At 33.8% G+C, this 19,703-nt stretch overlaps 1 protein-coding gene across 1 annotated transcript in view; it reads right to left on the bottom strand.

Moving 5' to 3' along the window:
- The window catches only part of LOC129749068 (E3 ubiquitin-protein ligase goliath-like), a 227,129-nt gene extending 209,765 nt beyond the window's left edge, over positions 1-17,364 (bottom strand). Inside the window, exons 1-2 of the mRNA XM_055743909.1 lie at positions 16,684-17,364; positions 14,758-14,907 (exon numbers count right to left, since the gene is read on the bottom strand). The gene's annotated coding sequence lies outside the window, so the exon portion shown is untranslated. The remainder of the gene's footprint in view (positions 1-14,757; positions 14,908-16,683) is intronic.
- Positions 17,365-19,703: the final 2,339 nt, after the last annotated feature.

Raw genomic sequence — 19,703 nt, forward strand, 5'->3', positions numbered from 1 at the left:
CACAAACAAATAGTACATGTTTCTGCCATAATGTCTAGATTTTGCAACCGATCGAGAAGAAAACACTCTCACATAAATTTTAATAAAAAGCCAATTAACCGTTTAATTTGAATTTCAAGTAATAGTAATAGTAGCGACTTTAAACACTGTTGAATTTTCCCCCAAAACTGTCGAATGAATGTTTCGAATTCATTTTCTAAACTCATTTTGACGTACCAATGATTTAAAGCGAAACGAAGTTCGTACGGGATCAGCTAGTCTATATATATAAAAAGCAATTTCTGTATGTTTGTTTGTTTGTTTGTTTGTTTGTTTGTTTGTTTGTCCTCTATAGACTCAGCCGTCTTAAGGGCTAGAGGTCTGAAATTTGGCACGGATGCTCATTAGGACCAGGAATGATGAAAAATGTTTTTAGATTTTCGGATGACCCCTTTTGAAGGGGGCCGTCCATAGAAGACAAATATTGTTTTCGCGATATGGACGTTAATTTTCGTCGGATCGTGATGAAAATTTGCACATGAGTGTTTTGAAAGACGAGAAATCGATTTCTGGTGTTAAACTTTGTGTAAAGGGTCAGCCAAAGGGGTCGTCCATATTAACTGTTCGGTGTTTTTGCGATATTGACGTTATTAAACATCGTTTTCAGATGAAAATTGGTACACGATAGTTTTGAGTGACGTGCAATCGATTTGAAGTATCAAATTCAGTGTAAGGGGCCGGCAAAAGGGGTCGTCCATATTAAGTTCTCAGTAACTTAGTGATTTTGACGTTTTTATCCATCGGATTGGGATGAAAATTTGCACATAGGAGTTATTAGGGACAAACAACTGATTTTACTTATCCAAACTAAAATCAGGGGTCGGTCAAAGGGGTCGTCCATATTAACTATTCACTGTTGATGCGATATTGTCGTTATTATACATCGGATTCAGACGAAAATTGATACACGAAAGTTTTGAGAGATGAGCAATGGATTTTAGGAATTAAATTCCCGTACGGAGCCGGCAAAGGGGGTCGTCCATATAAACCTTTCAATATTTTTGCAATATCGTCGTTATTATACATCGGATTGGGATGAAAATTTGCACACGGTAGTTTTCAGGGACGGGCAATCGATTTCAGATGTCAAATGTTTTGCCAGGGGTCGACGAAAGGGGTCGTCCATATTAATTAAATTTTCACTGTTTTTAGCAATATTGACGATATTGTACAATGGATTGCTTTGAAAATTTGCACACGGGAGTTTTGAGGGAAGCGCAATCGATTTCATTGTATAAGAGCCCCCGAAAGGGGTTTAGCTTTTTGGCAATAATTGCGTTGTTATGCAATGATTTAGTCGAAATTTATACACGTGGTTTTTTGGCACGGTCAACTGATTCCTGATTTAAAATTTAGTAGCAGACGACAGACAAAGTGATCGTCCAATAATTTTGCAATTATTACTTAACAATGAATTCAGAAGTGCATCTGGAGAATGCTTGGCAATTGACTTCCATACAAACTGTTCATGACATATTCCAAGTTGAAAGCGAAACGGAGTTCGTATGGGATCAGCTAGTCTATATATATAAAAAGCAATTTCTGTATGTTTGTTTGTTTGTTTGTTTGTTTGTTTGTCCTCTATAGACTCAGTTGTCTTAAGAGCTAGAGGTCTGAAATTTGGCATGGATGCTCATTAGGACCAGGAAGGATGAAAAATGTTTTTAGATTTTCGGATGACCCCTTCTGAAGGGGGTCGTCCATAGAAGACAAATATTGTTTTTGCGATATTGACGTTACTTTTTGTCGGATCGTGTTGAAAATTTGCATATGAGTGTTTTGAAAGACGAGCAATCGAATTCAGGTGTCAAATTTTGTGTAGGGGGTCAGCCCAAGGGGTCGTCCATATTAACTGTTCGCTGTTTTGGCGATATTGACGTTATTATACATCGTATTCAGATGAAAATTGGTACACGATAGTTTTGAGTGACGTGCAAACGATTTGAGGTATCAAATTCAGTGTAAGGGGCCGGCAGAAGGGGTCGTCCATATTAAATTTTCAGTATCTTAGTGATATTGACGTTTTTATACATCGGATTGGGGTGAAAATTTGCACATAGGAGTTATTAGGGACAAACAACTGATTTCACTTATCCAAACTAAAATCAGGGGTCGGCCAAAGGGGTCGTCCATATTAACTATTCACTGTTGATGTGATATTGTCGTTATTATACATCGGATTCAGACGAAAAATTGTACATGAGAGTTTTGAGTGACGAGCAATGAATTTCAGGTATTAGATTCAGTGTAAGGGGCCGGCAAAGGGGGTCGTCCATATAAACCGTTCAATATTTTGGCAATATCGTCGTTATTTTACATCGGATTGTGAAGCAAATTTGCACACGGTAGTTTTCAGGGACGAACAACCGATTTCAGATGTCAAATGTATGCCAAGGGTCGACGAAAGAGGTCGTCCATATAAATTAATTTTTCAATGTTTTTTAGCAAAATTGACGTTATTATACAATGGATTGCTTTGAAAATTTGCACACGGGAATTTTGAGGGAAGAGCAATCGATTTCAGTCATCAAAGATTGTATAAGAGCCCCCGAAAAGGGTTTAGCTTTTTGGCAATAATTGCGTTGTCATGTAATGATCGAGTCGAAATTTATACACGTGGTTTTTTGGCACGGTCAAAGGATTTCTGATTTCAAATTTAGTAGCAGACGACAGACAAAGTGATCGACCAACATTTTTGCAATTATTACTTAACAATGAATTCGGAAGTGCATCTGGAAAATGCTTGGCAATTGGCTTTCATACAAACTGTTCATGACATATTCCAAGTTGAAAGCGAAACGGAGTTCGTATGGGATCAACTGGTCTATATATATATATATATATATATACATATATATATATATATATATATATATATATATATATATATATATATATATATATATATATATATATATATATATATATATATATATATATATATATATATATATATATATATATATATATATATATATATATATATATATATATATATATATATATATATATATATATATATATATATATATATATATATATATATATATATATATATATATATATATATATATATATATATATATATATATATATATATATATATATATATATATATATATATATATATATATATATATATATATATATATATATATATATATATATATATATATATATATATATATATATATATATATATATATATATATCTATATATATATATATATATATATATATATATATATATATATATATATATATATATATATATATATATATATATATATATATATATATATATATATATATATCTATATATATATATATATATATATATATATATATATATATATATATATATATATATATATATATATATATATATATATATATATATATATATATATATATATATATATATATATATAAAGCAATTTCTGTATGTTTGTTTGTTTGTTTGTTTGTCCTCTATAGACTCAGCCGTCTTAAGAGCTAGAGGTCTGAAATTTGGCATGGATGCTCATTAGGACCAGGAAGGATGAAAAATGTTTTCAGATTTTCGGACGACCCCTTCTGAAGGGGGTCGTCCATACAAGACAAATATTGTTTTCGCGATATTGACGTTACTTTTCGTCGGATCGTGTTGAAAATTGGCACATGAGGGTTTTGAAAGACGAGCAATCGATTTCAGGTCTCAAGGAGTATGTAAGGGGTCAGCCAAAGGGGTCGTCCATATTAACTATTCACTGTTTATGCGATATTGTCGTTATTATACATAGAATTCAGATGAAATTTGGTACACGAGAGTTTTGAGGGACGAGCAATGGATTTCGGGTATTGAATTCAGTATAAGGGGCCGGCAAAGGAGGTCGTCCATATTAACCGTTCAATATTTTTGCAATATCGTCGTTATTTGAAATCGGATTGTAATGAAAATTAGCACACGGTAAGTTTCGGGGACGGACAATCGATTTCAGATGTCAAATGTTTTGCCAGGGGTCGACGAAAGGGAAGGGCAATCAATTTCAGGTATCAAAGAGTGTTATGTTATGCCACCGAAGCGGTTTAACTTTTTGGCAACAAGCGCGTTGTTATGCAATGATCGAGTCAAAATTTATACACGGGGGTTTTTCGGCACGGTCAATTGATTCCTGATTTCAAATTTAGAAGCAGACGACAGAAAAAGTAATCGTCCAATATTTTTGCAATTATTACTAAACAATGAATTCGGAAGTGCATCTGGAAAATTTTCGGCAATTGACTTTCATACAAACTGTTCATGACATATTCCAAGTTCAAAAGCGAAACGGAGTTCGTATGGGATCAGCTAGTTAATGAATAAACATTAGTTATTGGACAGATATTAGTAATTTCATGATAACCAATGATTACGATCGATTCAGAAGAAAAATACATCTTTTTAGACTGCAGGTATCAATTTTACCCATAAAATATACATCCGGAAACTTTTCCTTAAAACAATTTAAGATTAAACTATTGCTTTGAAATTTGGTACTGATGTTCTTTATGACCAGGAATGATGAAAAATGTTTTTGGATTTTCAGATGACCCCTTCTGAAGGAGGGTTTTATTTAAATATCTTTATTAAAGAGATTTTCAGCTTTCAGCTGGTTCATCTCTTATCCTGCAGGGGGTTGCCCATACAAGACAAATAATGTTTTCGCGATATTTATGTTATTTTTCGTTGGATTGTGCTGAAAATTTACACATGAGTGTTTTGAAAGATGAGCAATCATACAGTACACGAGAGTTTTTAGAGACGGACAATCGATTCCATGTATCGAATTTGGTGTAAGGGGCCGGCAAACGGGGTCGTCCATATTATTTTTCAATATTTGTGCGATATTGTCGTTATCATACATAGGATTGAGATGAACATTTGGGTATAGAGTTATTTGAGACAAGCAATTGATTCCAATTAACCAAATTTGCGCTAGGGGTCGACCAAAAAATTACTGTATTTGCGATATTGACGTTATTAGGGGGAAGTCGTCTATGGCCGGACATCGCCTATGGCCGGACAACATAGATTTTTCGAAAACACAACATCCTAATAATGTTTTAACGCCATGAAAATAAAGTAAATAGTAGCCTGATATGGTGTTAGAAATATGGTAATCCAATCTGAAAAAGTAAACTAATGATAGGCATCTAAAGCTTTTGCCTAGTAGTACGGAGAGGATCGCCTAAACTTTGCATTCGTATTGTAATCAGTTTTTTCGGCTTGTAAAATTTAAACTGCACATGAACGACATCGTTGATTGGTTATCTTTCGACTACAGTAGATATAAGATAACAAAACGAAAGTACAAACGAAATATTAGGAAAATTAAAAAAAGTGCGATTTCTCTATGACCGGACACCAAATTTTTGTCTATAACCGGACAAGAAAATATTCAAGATTATAGATGATTTCAACTTGAAACTTTCATTTTTTCATCTCTATAGCACCCTCATATGGTTAGCAGAAGATAAGGATTCAATAACGAAACTATTTTGGTCCTCTGAGAAACTTTAAATTTTGCTGTCCGGTCATAGACAATTTTTCTTTAGTTTTTTCGGAACAAATATTTTATTCTGGTTTGTCAAAAAAACTTATATGACTGGCTTCATAGAACGTTCAGTATTAGAAAACACATATTCACAAGACCTGTGCAAGTGATTTCAGTCATTTTGTTACATTTATGTGCCACTGATGACAACTTTGGTGTAGTAATTCGAAGTGTCCGGCCATAGACAACACTTTTGTAAATGAGTGAAAACTAACATGAAATGATTTCTCTTGCCACATGAATATGTATTAAATTAATTTTTTTCTAATATAGTTAAGTGATCATAATATTGGTACTCTTCAAATCATTAGAGGAACCAATATTTACAAAAAAATATTTTTGAAGTTATTGCTTAAAAACCTTAAGTGTCCGGTAGTAGACAACTTCCCCCTATATATCACATTGGGATGAAAGTTTGAACACGTTAGTTCTCAGGGACGGGCAATCAATTTCAGATGTCAATTTATTTTTGCCAGGGGTCGTCCATATTCATGAGTTTTTCACAGTTTTAGCGATTTTGACGTTACTATGCAATGGATCGGTTGAAAATTTGCACAAAGTAATTTTTAAGGTGAGGCAATCGATTTCAGACACCCAAGATAGTATAAGAGAACACCAAAAGGGGTTTAACTTTTTGGCAATAATCGCGTTGTTATGCAACTATCGAGTTAAAATTTATACACGGGAGTTGGGAAAGTCAATTGATTCCTGGTTTTAAATTTAGTAATACACGACAGAAAAGAGATCGTTCACCATTTTTGCAATAATTACCTAGCAATGAATTCGGAAGTGCATCTGGTGCTTGGCAAGTGACTTTCATACAAACTGTTCATGACATATTCCAAGCAAGGTTGCCGAAATCACAAAAAAATCTGTAATTACGCAGAATTTTGAGCAAATTTTCATCGCAGAACCTGTGTCACAGAACACAGAACTTCAAAATTTTCACAGATTTTACCAAATTTTTGAATTTAGAAGTGATTTCCAAAAACTTTAATTTTTTGGCCTATATAAAATTTAGATTTTTTACTTTGAATGACAAAAGTATGAAAAGTTTGCGGTCGAAGCAATCTTTGGTCGAGTGCGGACGGAAAAATTTTATGGTGCCGGAAATTTAAATTTTGTTTTTTTCCCAATTTGTTATAATAACTGGTTTGATTACATTTTATGGAAAATTAAGTGCATTTTATATCTATACCTCCCGTGAAGTGATGAATAGTTATGTATGTGAAAAGACTTGAATTCAAAGTGTGTGATTTGAAAGGGCCAGTGCTACGCTCCCCGGATCTTTCCTGGCCCATTTTTCAGCTAGGCGGGTGTTCAATTTTGAAGAAGCGCCTCATGTTTACCCGTAAGCTAAGTGCATTTATTGTTTAATTTATTTCCTGTTGTACGAGGAGATTGATAGATATTTGAATTTATAAAAATATGTATTTTAGATTATTTTCTCCATCAATATTTTGCATATTTCATATTTTTTTTCATATTTCACCTCGTTCAACTTCACATCCGACTGATCCAACTTTTTCATCTCGTATACAAGTTAACCCATGAAAAGTCATATGGTGAATGTTCCTTCCTTTGAGCTTTGAGTGTTGCTTGAAAGGCTGCGTATTCTCTTAACAATTTTATGAGCATTTATGTTGAAACAACCAAATATTTAACTGAAACCATATTTTTTTCGCCAGCTAATTAGCCAAGAAGGTTTTATATTCAAAATTATTAAGCGTCAATGTATGATGGATAGTGAACTGATTCAATTTTTATCACCTAAAATGATCTCAAATTATGATGAGTGCAATGTTGTAGTAAAATGTAGTATTGGGAAGCTTCGGAGATTGCAAAAAATAGCTGTAGGCCAGCCATCTCAACTCATTTTATTCAAAGTTACTCAGAATAATAGGTCAAGATTGATTGGAAATGCTAGTTTTATCAAATTATTCACAATTTCAAGCGTTCCTAGTTGAATTAGAGACTTATTTTAATTGTGAGATTAAAATTAAATTATGATAATTAAATTTTTTACCATTGACAAAATCGAGATGAATGATACCGCAGCAATCGAAATTATTCCATCTTTAGCGGATTACCTTTTGTTAAATCTACAACAATAATACACTGGTTCAAAGAATGTAAAAGATTGTTTCATGACTGATGAAGTTAAAACAAAGTAATGATTATGTTAGCCTGTAAAGGTCTATTTGTACTTCTTTTGATTTATTGGTGAATGTTATGCATTATGATTTAGCAAAAAAGTTATTATTGATTTAATTTTTTTTTTCGTGCTTTGAATAAAATCGTTTGAAAACAAATGCAATAAAAAAGAAAGCATTGGTTGAATAATGTTAACAAATAAGGAATTTCAAGTAGGGTAAGAAGATGTTCAGTACAATTGTTTTGGTTATTTGTGGAATATAACATGAAACACAATACATTTGCTTTATAAATATTTCACATTCCTTCAGAAACCAATATAAGTTTAGGATAAAAATTACAGTTTTTTCAGATCTTTACACTAGTCAAAAGTGTCTCCTGCTCATATCCTTTCACCCCATCCCAGAAAAAGTATTTGCTAGGATGTAGAGGTGACCTCGGTCCTAAAGCGCAAAGTTATATCTTTCATCCCTTTCTAAATTTTTCCCAACTATCTATTGACTACTAGGACGTGGCCAGCGCCGTTATTGATGTTCAAAGAGAGAGCATCAGACAATGAGAATGAACTACTAATCTCAAGTACCATTCTTTTGACCTTTGTACAAAACTGATGGCCTCGGTCAATCACGGAGTAGCAACCATTGGCGATGTGCAATCATTTCTACTGAGCCACGCCTGCGATCATGGTGTTCGAAATGCACAAATAAAAATGATAATAATCAAGATATATCCGTAAAATACATTCAATTTAAAAAGTCAGCAACATGTACAGAACCAGGACTAAAAAATCTTTTCAAATCTAATGATGAGGCATTTCGGATTCAATGATTAAAGGTGGATGTGATTACTCAATTAAGCTAAGCTAAGCTAAGCTAAAAGTATGAAAAGATAGCTGATGTTTATTGATTTTTTTTCCAATTTATCATGAATTTTCAAATAAATTAAAGGAAATAGCATCACAGAAAACCATCACAGAATTTCTGGCTAAAATCACAGAAATTCACAGTCTCAAAATAGGTTGTTTGCATATTTTCACAAGCTTAATTAAGGTTATAGCTTAAATATTAAAAATAAGGCATAATCTATACAAGCTTTCTTAAAAATAGTGGTTTAAAAGGTTTTTCGTGATTCTTTGAATATACATTCAAGGGAAATTATTTTCAATTAAATTGAGCAATAATATGAATACCATAAACTTAGTAAATAATCCCAATAAAAACTCAAAAAAGACACACCCCAGCAAACATGAAATCGTAATAGAAATTATAATCCAAATCGAATATTAAGACATTTTCAATAACTATCGTAAACAAGTTGGTATTGAGTGATTTTCTATCATTTATTTACGACCAGCTTTGCCCAAAAAAAGTTCAATCGGATAGCAGTTTAGTCAATTCGTAAATATGTCTCCAAATAGTTGAGAATATGCTAATTCGACATTTACGATTTGAGTGAACTGATTTACGATAAATGGGCGATCCTTCCTTCTTTCTTCCTTTGACTGGTTCATGAACAGAAAATCTTACATATAGAGCTATAGCGTGAAGCATATCAATTGATGATTTGGCATCGTGGTAAGATACCGGACAGCCAACTCGCAGGAGTGGAGATCAAATCTCGGTCGGGGATTTTTTTTTTCTTTTTACTCAAATTCTATAAATCGTATATTTTGCTTTTTGTGGGGAAATTGAATCGTTAAAATCTTGTCATTGTAGATATATCGCCTCCATTTTTGTAGCTATACGCTATTTTGGTAAGTTTAATACAATCTTTTCATCTGGTATATACGTTTGAATAATTCTGTTGTTCCTGCGATATACCCTCTTAAATGTTTGCTGGGACATAACTTACAAAGCTTACATGGCCAAACATGGTCAAATTTGATATAATGATGAATACAAAATTTCCAAAATTCGGAAAAGTAAATGACTCAATTTAATTTATATGTTACTAGCTGGCCCGTTGTGCTTTGCTACACCTTCCGGAAATAAATGTAATTTGTAAAAATTTATTCAAATTTAGATTTTAGAGAGCATATTTTTAAATCAAACCTCATCATACTTCAGAACCAACAACTTTGAAATGAGAGCTGCAGTTCTGAATTGCAATTCAACGATGGTATATATAATTTACTGAAACTTGAACTCTAAACTCGTTTTTCAAGATCTGAAATTTGTACTCTGTACCCAAAAACAACTTTTTGGGAGCTCTCCCATCTTTTTCAATTTTGTCCCCCACTGCTTGAAGAAGGTAGGCAAATTTAACAGGCTCGATACCCAAACAGCACTTATCATGGTAATGAAAAATATATTAAATTAGTTATGTATTAAATACAGTGCAAATTTCTTTTTTTTTAAATAAATTTACTACGGTAAACATATAAATGTTTAAAAAAAATATCAGTTGCATCACTAAATAAGTTCTCAACGTTTTTTTTATTTTCTCTTTGAAAGTCAAATATTCAAAAATGTAGGCAAAAACAAATTTCTAAGTTTACATTTGTCCCGTATATTGGGGCAAGTGTCAATGCAAAGCTTATTTACAGATGCGTCAGAGTAATGGCTTTAAAATGGATTTAATACGAATTCCTGTTTTTTGTTCTATCAAGTTTCACTGATATATCTGCAGTATTCCTGCAATATAAATTTATGTTTGTTACTCCACTTTTAACGAATGCTGTTCAAAGGGAATGACCTTCATTTACAAAGACATTTAAGAATTTTCAATATCCGCTGCAGTTTCAACATTCGGAATACCCCTTCTGGTCTTTCCATTAAATCTTATTGAATCATTTTGAAGATGAATTTGTTAAAAATTCGACGTTTTCCCTTGCCCCACCGTGTGTTCTCTTAAAATTTTTGCGTCCAGTTGAATATCAGTTCTAAAGTCTCGCTTTTCAAAAACGAAGCGGATCAAAAGTCTCTTTTATGCAGCCATGTAACACAAAAACACTTTTCATGTTAAGTACGTACTTGAATTGGTATGTAAGAAAAAGTACGATGGTGTTTTTCAGAATTATTTAAAATAAAAAGCTCCCATTTTCATTTCTAAATTCGTTTTAGTTGTTTATTTGGGCCGAAGTAACAATTTCTAGAAGAAAACATAATTTTTAATTTTTTTTTTAACGGAAAAAGTTGAACGTTTAAACATGTTCTAATGTTCCTTGAATGAAAAGTCGAATGCTACCTACATTAAAACGAACTAAATATGGAAGTATTTTAGCAAATCTTTCAATTGGTTTTAATTCGATTGATAAAATACCAATCCGTGTCACATCTAGGCGTCATTTATTACCACGTGCTGTGTACAAATCAAATAAGCAAGAAAAAAACACATCTAGGTTGCATATCGCCCCACGTGTTTGAGAAACAGGCGCCTTATCTATTGTTAAATTTTCCAGCAATCAATGAACAGTGTGCTTTGGTTACTATCCTCTTGCGACGACGTTTGCTCGCCCATGGAGACGAAAAACAAACACCTCAAAGAAAATATGCTTGGTTGAGAAATACGCGCCAAAATATTCCTGCTGATCAGTATGCTATGCCTGGGTTACTTTCCTTTGGCGACGTTGGCTCGCGACGCCTCTACCATAGAGACGAAAAACAAACCGCCCAAAGGAAAAAAAATCTCAAGAAAATGGATGTCATGACTTTAATTTGTTTCGAAAAACTACAAATTTTGTATGGAAGCCTCTCCTTCCTTAAGTCGGATGGAGTTTTGACTATTACAGAAACCATCCCCGGCCTCAAAAACCCTCAGATGCCAATTTTGACGATGATCGGTTCAGTAGTTTCCGAGTCTATAGGGAACAGACAGACAGACAAACATTCATTTTTATATATATAGATGTGAACCTGAGCCAGGCCGGGTGAAATCAGCTTAATAGTAATGCTTTCAAAGTACTTTTTCTTTAAACTTATTGAATATACTCTAAGGTGTGTAAGATTTGAGCATTTTTCGTATTTCATAAGTGAACTCTAGTCAATAACTTTCTAACTATAACCATGCCGGGGAAGTTATGTATAGCTATTTCGTTTTTGTTTAAATCTACATGCAGTCTTACTATATTCAAATTGTTGCTAGAGAAGTTCCTTATCAGCGCTAAGAGAAGAAAATATTGATAAAAATTACTATATATTTGAAATTCAAAAATCCAAGTTTGACACACTTCATTGATATAGTGTTCAAGAGTAAATAATTTGATTTTATTCGTAATGCAAAATGCTTGTAGGACTTTTCAACTAAAATGAAAGACAGAAATTATGTTCAGATTATTGCAGAAAAGACTGAGTCGATTTGGAGTCCTTTTTGAACTTCTCAACGCCTACGGTTTAAAAAACTTGGTTATGATTCAAAACTCATCCATGATTTATTGCAAAATTTTTATGTTACGTTTACAAGAGTTAATTTTAATTTTGAGCTTATATGGTAAAATTCAATATTTTGTTCTAAACATCATCATAATTTTTGTTTCTTCTGTGAGACCGAGCCCGCTTATATGTTTTGTGACAGTTTATGAATTATTTGAGATAAATTTTCCGCTGAAAAGTTTTGTCGAAGACAGTAACTTTGTATCTTTTTCGGCAAACAAGTTATTAGCTGTTGAATAGGGGAGTGTCTTTTTGAATTGAATAACAATCAGTTCAGTTGACATCACTTCTGGTGCCTAGCGAAGAACTGCATTTTCACCAATACTTCGCTAATCACCCGCAGTGATGTCAACTGAATTGATTGTTTTTCAGTGCAAAAAGACATATTCTTATTCAACAACTAATAACTTGTTTGCCTAATAAGATACGAAGTTACGGTCAAAGTTAATCAGCGGAATATTTTCTTTAGAGATTTGATAAATTGGCACGAACGCCATAAGTAGGATTGGCTCCACAGAAGGAAAGAAACTGATGTTGATTCTTCAGTACAAAGTATTCATTTTGCTCATCCATTGAATGGATGAGTTTTAAACCAAATTGAAGCTTTTAAAACCCCAGCGTTTGAAAAAATCAAAAATGATCCTAAAATCGAATCAGTCTATTGCAAAATGAGGCGCATTATTTTAAATACGCATTCTGCAGCAATTTTGAGATGTTTCGGGAATGTTTGTCTCTAACGATTAAATGGCATTTTGTGATTCAAATTACAAGCAAAATTACAGTTGCATAGTCCAGGCATGGGAATCATGCACTACAAAATCTCTTCAAGATACAATTAAGGAACAAAATAATTAAAACATCATGAATAAATGTTTTTATTAAATTTAACATTGATCAAATATATTAACCGTAGCGCACTAGACCTATCTGCACACTCATGACTACGACATTTGTGCGAAGTCGTACATTTGTGCTAACCCGTACATTTGTGCAACCTGTCAAATCAGTGTAAAATCTGTCGGAGTTCTACACGCTAACCGCTTTTCAGTCAACCTTTGTACGGATAACTGCAACTGCAAAACATTGCACGAAATTCAATTTTTAATAATAGAGATAATAACTGTTGAAACTTACGGTTTTCGGTTTCGGATTTGAACGCAATCTGTCTTCTCCGTCGACACAACCAAAACATATTGTTTTGGTTCTCCGTTTGTTTTCGTCTATTGAGAGCAACAGCAATTGATCATCGATGATTGTGGATGACAGGCGATGATAGTAAACACGGTACTAATGTTTACATCATCACACTATAAACTGAAATTACATACTCATACGGTGGTTAGCAGTTAAACTGCGGTGTTGGCTGATTATAATGAATACTAATCGCATTTTACTGATTGATAAAGAGAACTTTCCAAGTTAGGGAATATTTGAGAAGTGGAAAATCTCAAATAACTATCGCTAATGTAATGTGAACCCAAGCAAACAAAAGTCACATATTTACTTGAATGAAGGCATTGGAAGTTGCATATTGGCTGACAAAGAGAATCAACTGCCCAATTCCCGTTAGTGAACTTTATGTACTCATTATTGAACTTGAAAGTTGCAAAAGTGATTAATATGTACGTTGTATGTGACTTGTTTTGCCCAATTCCCATGAGTGAACTATATGTACTCATTAATGAACTTGAAAGTTGCAAAAGTGACTTATGCGTACGTTGTACGCATCTGAAGTCACACAAAGGGCACAAAAGTGCTCAAAACGGGATTTGGTAAGTCACATAAAGGGAACAAAAGTGCTCAAAACGGGATTTGGTAAGTCACAAAAAGTGCATTGAGGGGCTTTCAAAATCAATTCACCGGTTCAAGTTTTAGTTTCAGTCAGAACAACATCTATGCGTGGTCTAGTGGTAGCGTGTTCGGTTCTCATCACGAAGGTCGGGGTTCGATTCCCAAGCATGGCAAGTTATTTTTCAATAAGTAATTTGGTAATTCAGTGACCGTTTTGATGCTAAATCATCATTTTTTTTTCTTTTTCAAATTATATTGAAAACTACCTTAGCATAGTTACTCTGTTAAACATTACAAAAAACCATAGAATCGAGTAAACGTATCCTGCCAAAACCCATCATTATTCCGGCAGAACTGGAAGCTCTGTTTCCAGTCCCGTTTCTCGGTAGCCAACTTTGTTGGATACCGAGCACGCTGGGGACTGGGGCTGGGTTCAGGTTTTCCGCTTCCAATCGAAACAAGCTACGGCAACGGGACGAAAGAAGAAAAACTAGAGAAGAAACAAAACCAGAAAAAAACAAACCAACCACCACCGAGGTTATTGAATCGTAAATTCTCATCTACAGCGAGCTTGAAACAACAACGGTTTAAGAGAAGAAGAAGAAGAAACCCACCAAGCCAATAAGGAAAAGATGTGTATGCTATTTTGTTGCGGGATAGCAACATATAGCCCAGTATACCAAACTATTGGTAGAAGCATGAATGAGAGGATGTTGTATACATACTTAAACCCAATGCAGATAGTTTTTTTTTCTTCTTACAACAATAACAACAAAGATGTCGTTCAAGTTTTTCCAAGTTATGTAAAGATTTTCCTTGAGACGTACCTTCGATTTCTCTGGACACAATGTTACATCCGAAGTATGGTATCCACTTTAAATTCCTTCCCTTGGTTCCGGGCAACAAATTGTGTTCTAGGCTTGTTTTGGGTGGCTGGTGTTTATGAATAAATTATTGGCCTTTTGGTAGCGATTACACTAGTTTACAAAATTTAAAAAAAATCGTGAACTTGATTAACTGACCATCTTTTTTAATGTAAAATCGGGCGCTGAATCCGAAAATGAAATTCAAAAAAATCTCAGTAGAACCGTTTTTGAGTTATGCTCCAAATATGAAATTTCGAAAAAATTAAAAAAGTTCTTGTACTTAGATTAAAATATCTCGGACGGCATAACAGTAATTTGAAATCCCTCTTTTGCATATTGAAGGTGAATAAGTTATCTATCGATCATCTGAACACTAATTTTGCGTTTGACCAACAGTATTGTTGATATTAGTGACTTTATGAGAAAAAAAATTATAAAAAACGCATTTTTTTAGAGAAAATTTTGTTTCAACGAAAGTTTTAGACTCGATGGTAGGATTTAAAAAATCTGATTTTCTTTTGCGCTTGAATGTCAATTTAAAACAAAGATTTCAAGTGGTTATTTATCAAAATCGGTTGAAAATTGAAGAAGTTATGGCTACTTTACCATAACTGAAAATTTTGGAGTTTTTAATAATTTAACGAACCGCAGTACACTTATCATAGTATAGGAAGAATGGAACATGATAAATCTCACTCGCTTTAAGTCAAAATTATTTATTAGCTTACCAGAAGGTCACATACCAAATTTCAGGAAGATCTGACCATAGGGAGGGGTTGCTTAAGTCTCAAACGTGAATAAAATTTTGAGGTATTTTGCCCGGAAGGAACGAAAAATACTGGTTTTTTATCAATAACTTTTTTCATCACTAGCTGATCGTTTTTTTTGGTTGATTTTCTTAAAGCCCAAGTTGAGACAAATATTTCATCCGAAGACTGTAACTCGATTGGATAAGAAACAGAAAAGTTATTGCGGTTCAAAGGCCACAAATTTTGTCCAATACGCAATGAGTACTTTTTACGCATTGCGTTTTATACGACAATTTTCGACCAAAATACAATCTTTGAACCGCAATAACTTTACTGTTTCAAATCCAATCGAGTTACAGTCTTCGGGTGAAATATTTGTCTCAACTTGGGCTTTAAGAAAATCAACCAAAAAAAAACAATCAGCTAGTGGTGAAAAAAGTTATTGATGAAAAACCAGTATTTTTCGTTCCTTCCGGGCAAAATACCTCAAAATTTTATTCACGTTTGAGACTTAAGCAGCCCCTCCCTATGGTCAGATCTTCCTGAAATTTGGTATGTGACCTTCTGGTAAGCTAATAAATAATTTTGACTTAAAGCGAGTGAGATTTATCATGTTCCATTCTTCCTATACTATGATAAGTGTGCTGCGGTTCGTTAAATTATTAAAAACTCCAAAATTTTCAGTTATGGTAAAGTAGCCATAACTTCTTCAATTTTCAACCGATTTTGATAAATAACCACTTGAAATCTTTGTTTTAAATTGACATTCAAGCGCAAAAGAAAATCAGATTTTTTAAATCCTACCATCGAGTCTAAAACTTTCGTTGAAACAAAACTTTCTCTAAAAAAATGCGTTTTTTATAATTTTTTTTCTCATAAAGTCACTAATATCAACAATACTGTTGGTCAAACGCAAAATTAGTGTTCAGATGATCGATAGATAACTTATTCACCTTCAATATGCAAAAGAGGGATTTCAAATTACTGTTATGCCGTCCGAGATATTTTAATCTAAGTACAAGAACTTTTTTAATTTTTTCGAAATTTCATATTTGGAGCATAACTCAAAAACGGTTCTACTGAGATTTTTTTGAATTTCATTTTCGGATTCAGCGCCCGATTTTACATTGGAAATTACCTTCAGTTTACTGAGTTCAAAAATGCTGTAAACTAGTGTTATTTTTAGACCTGCCTCGAAACTGAGCACTGAGCTGTGTACCTCCTATGTGTTGGATCAAGAAAGGCTAAATAATCACGCAAATCCTTTTCACTTTCAGCTGCAGGGCTTTCGATTACTTAAAAGCTTCCTCCTACACTAAGCAAAATGCAAACAATCTTTGTTTCACTGAGCTGCTGTTGGCCATAGGAACAATTCTCACAGGCACCGAAAAATTTCAATTTCTCACTCACAAGGTGCTTTCGCAATTAAATTTGCATGGATTTTCGATCCGTTTAGGCTCCGTTATTCGATGAAACCCACCCTCGCACTCAATGCAGCATCCAAAAAAACACGCTATGCTACTGCTAGCAAGAGGTACCGAATCGATACATCGATTTAATCACACTTCCGATTTTTAACAATTATGGCCTTGATTCACTCGAAATCCTTTCGGAACCGCACGAATAGAGTATCCATTTCGATCGAAATCAACACGAGGAAACAAAATTCTACGCATTCGCAAATTCGCTCACCACCCCTCGGGATAAAACAGAGAAAAAAAAATTATAAAACAATCTGAAAGCTAGCCCCACAATTCAGGACACAACACTCCAGATAGCCCCGAGACCGAGCACGCGATCTTTCTAACCCAGCGTCAATGAGTGTCTTTCCTCTCGAGCAGGCAGACATTAACTGACGGAGAGTGGAGAGTGCGAGAGAAGCCAAACCCCTAGCGAAGAACGCGGCGCAACGAAAACAGAGTCGAACAAAATGTAAACAAAGGCATCGCTGCAGAGAGCGCTACTCAGCTGTGATTTTTTGGGCTGTCAGAAAAATACGGCAAACGATGGGAGCAAAACAGAAAATGAAATAAATTTTCCCGTCTGACAGTTGCTGTCAAAGAAAATGCGCCCGGTTGATAAATATGGCAGACAGGGTTGCCATTATATAACTGATTAAATAAAATTGTATTAGTTATTGTGTGTATGTTTCAGGGGGATGGCAATCTGGTTCTTCTTGCGAGAAAAAATATTTTCTTCTTTTCAATCAACCGGTGTTTTCAAATATAGTTAAACAAATAAACCTCACTGTCAGATTTCTCCATACATCTTATCGCATGTCAGCACCACCTACTGACGAAAGTTCCTACTAAAGTCAATGATAGACCACCATCTTCACCACCAGCGGCAACAGAACCACCTACAAAGAAATCCGCCAGAAGTAGTTGAGATCGTCGATGTTTATACACGGTAGTTAGAACTTTCTCCACAAGACGGCGGGCTTGATGTGTCGCCTTGTTTTTTGAAGAGTGAGGTATGTTGGTTTTATTCTATATTTGGTGTTTTCCTCTCAAAGTAGCACAGAGCTCAAAAAGTCAAAAGTTTATCCAATGAAGAACCAGAAGGATTGTTGTTTAGTGTGATATCAACCATAATTCTCTAGCATTTGAAGTTAAGTTTGGGTTAGGGTTCACAAAATCGTGGGCACATGATTTTGATGGTTGTCAAATACAATGACAAAGAATAGGGATGATAAAACTTTAATTTGCAAGTTTACAGGCAAAATAATCTACACGTATCGGTATCGTGAGAACAACATAGTTTTATCCAAATGATTTTCACATAAAAGCTACGAAATGTATATGTTAACTCATCCATATAGGAATTGATGCTTGATGAAAATCACCTACAATTTAAGTGAATTTCTAATCAGTTCAACACGACGAGATGAAGAAAGCTGTGTGAAATATTGGTCGGATTTTTGTTTTCTTTTTTTCTTGTTGTCATACATAATCATAAGAATAACAAATATGATTATAAAATTCAATTTATTTTATAAACAGTCACTACCACTAAATTGATCACTTTTACTGCAGCAATCCCTACCACTTAAATGAAAAAAAATATATATATATCTGGATTCCGGGTGGATGACCAATGCAGATTGGTTTTTACGATCCTGTAAAATTTGAAATAGTAAAAATTTAAAAACTTTAAAGAAAGACAATTTATCTTATGCAACTTGTTCCTTATGTCATCAATTCCGGGAGTTCCACCAAAGCATACGCGAACATGGCCAGACTTCTAGAAGCTTTTCCGAAGCTGAAAAAAAACACTAACAAAAACACAGCTTAAATTAAAATAATTTTCGATGGGTTAATCTATAAACACTAACCTCCTTGGATTCCACGCACGATGTTTAGTGTGATCTACTGCTCGTCTTCAGGGGCCGTTCATTAATTACGTAAGCACAAAGGGGAGGTGGGAGGGTTTCGCATGTTTACTCACAAAAATAATCACATATAATTTACTATTTCCTTGTGAGCATTATGTTTTTTTTAAGTTGAGCGAACCTAGATGAAATCAAACGGACTGTGTTATGTATATATTTTATAATGTAAAATGCAATTAACTGATAAATTAAAAAAAAATTATCCATCTACACAACTTTTGATCCTTGCAATGACTTTGAAAAAATATGATCGAAGCTTTCAGTTTTAATTCAACGGCTTTTCTATGATTGCAAACTGTTTCCATTTCTAAGATTTTAGCAAATTTTAAAATGTTTTGAGTATATTAAAAATATGGACTAGTTTAGTTCAACGTGATTAAATTTTCCTCGCGTTTTCGTTTTCTTTCTTGTTTTCTGCCAGACATCATGTGAACAGATAGCGTTCATTACCAGTAGGCTCATATGAGCTTTTTGGTGTGGTGGACTGCTTTATATGTTTAAAAAAAAGTGGTCCCATTTCGGCATTCTATAGAATTTGATCACAAGGATTTTTATATTACAATTTGTTCCTGTTTGATTTATTTTCACTGTTAATTTCGGCATTCTAAAAACGAACAAAATAAGACAAAACAAAGTTTGAGGATGTCTAGATAACTAAAGCCTAGTCCACACTAGGAGACGGTTCGTCTCGAGACGGTCTCAGCGTCTCCCATTTTCTTCGGGAGACACTGAGACCGTCTCAGTTTTCCAACAACAACAACAGACAA

The sequence above is a fragment of the Uranotaenia lowii genome, chromosome 2 (assembly GCF_029784155.1).
Source record: "Uranotaenia lowii strain MFRU-FL chromosome 2, ASM2978415v1, whole genome shotgun sequence".
Classification (NCBI taxonomy): Eukaryota; Metazoa; Arthropoda; class Insecta; order Diptera; family Culicidae; genus Uranotaenia; species Uranotaenia lowii.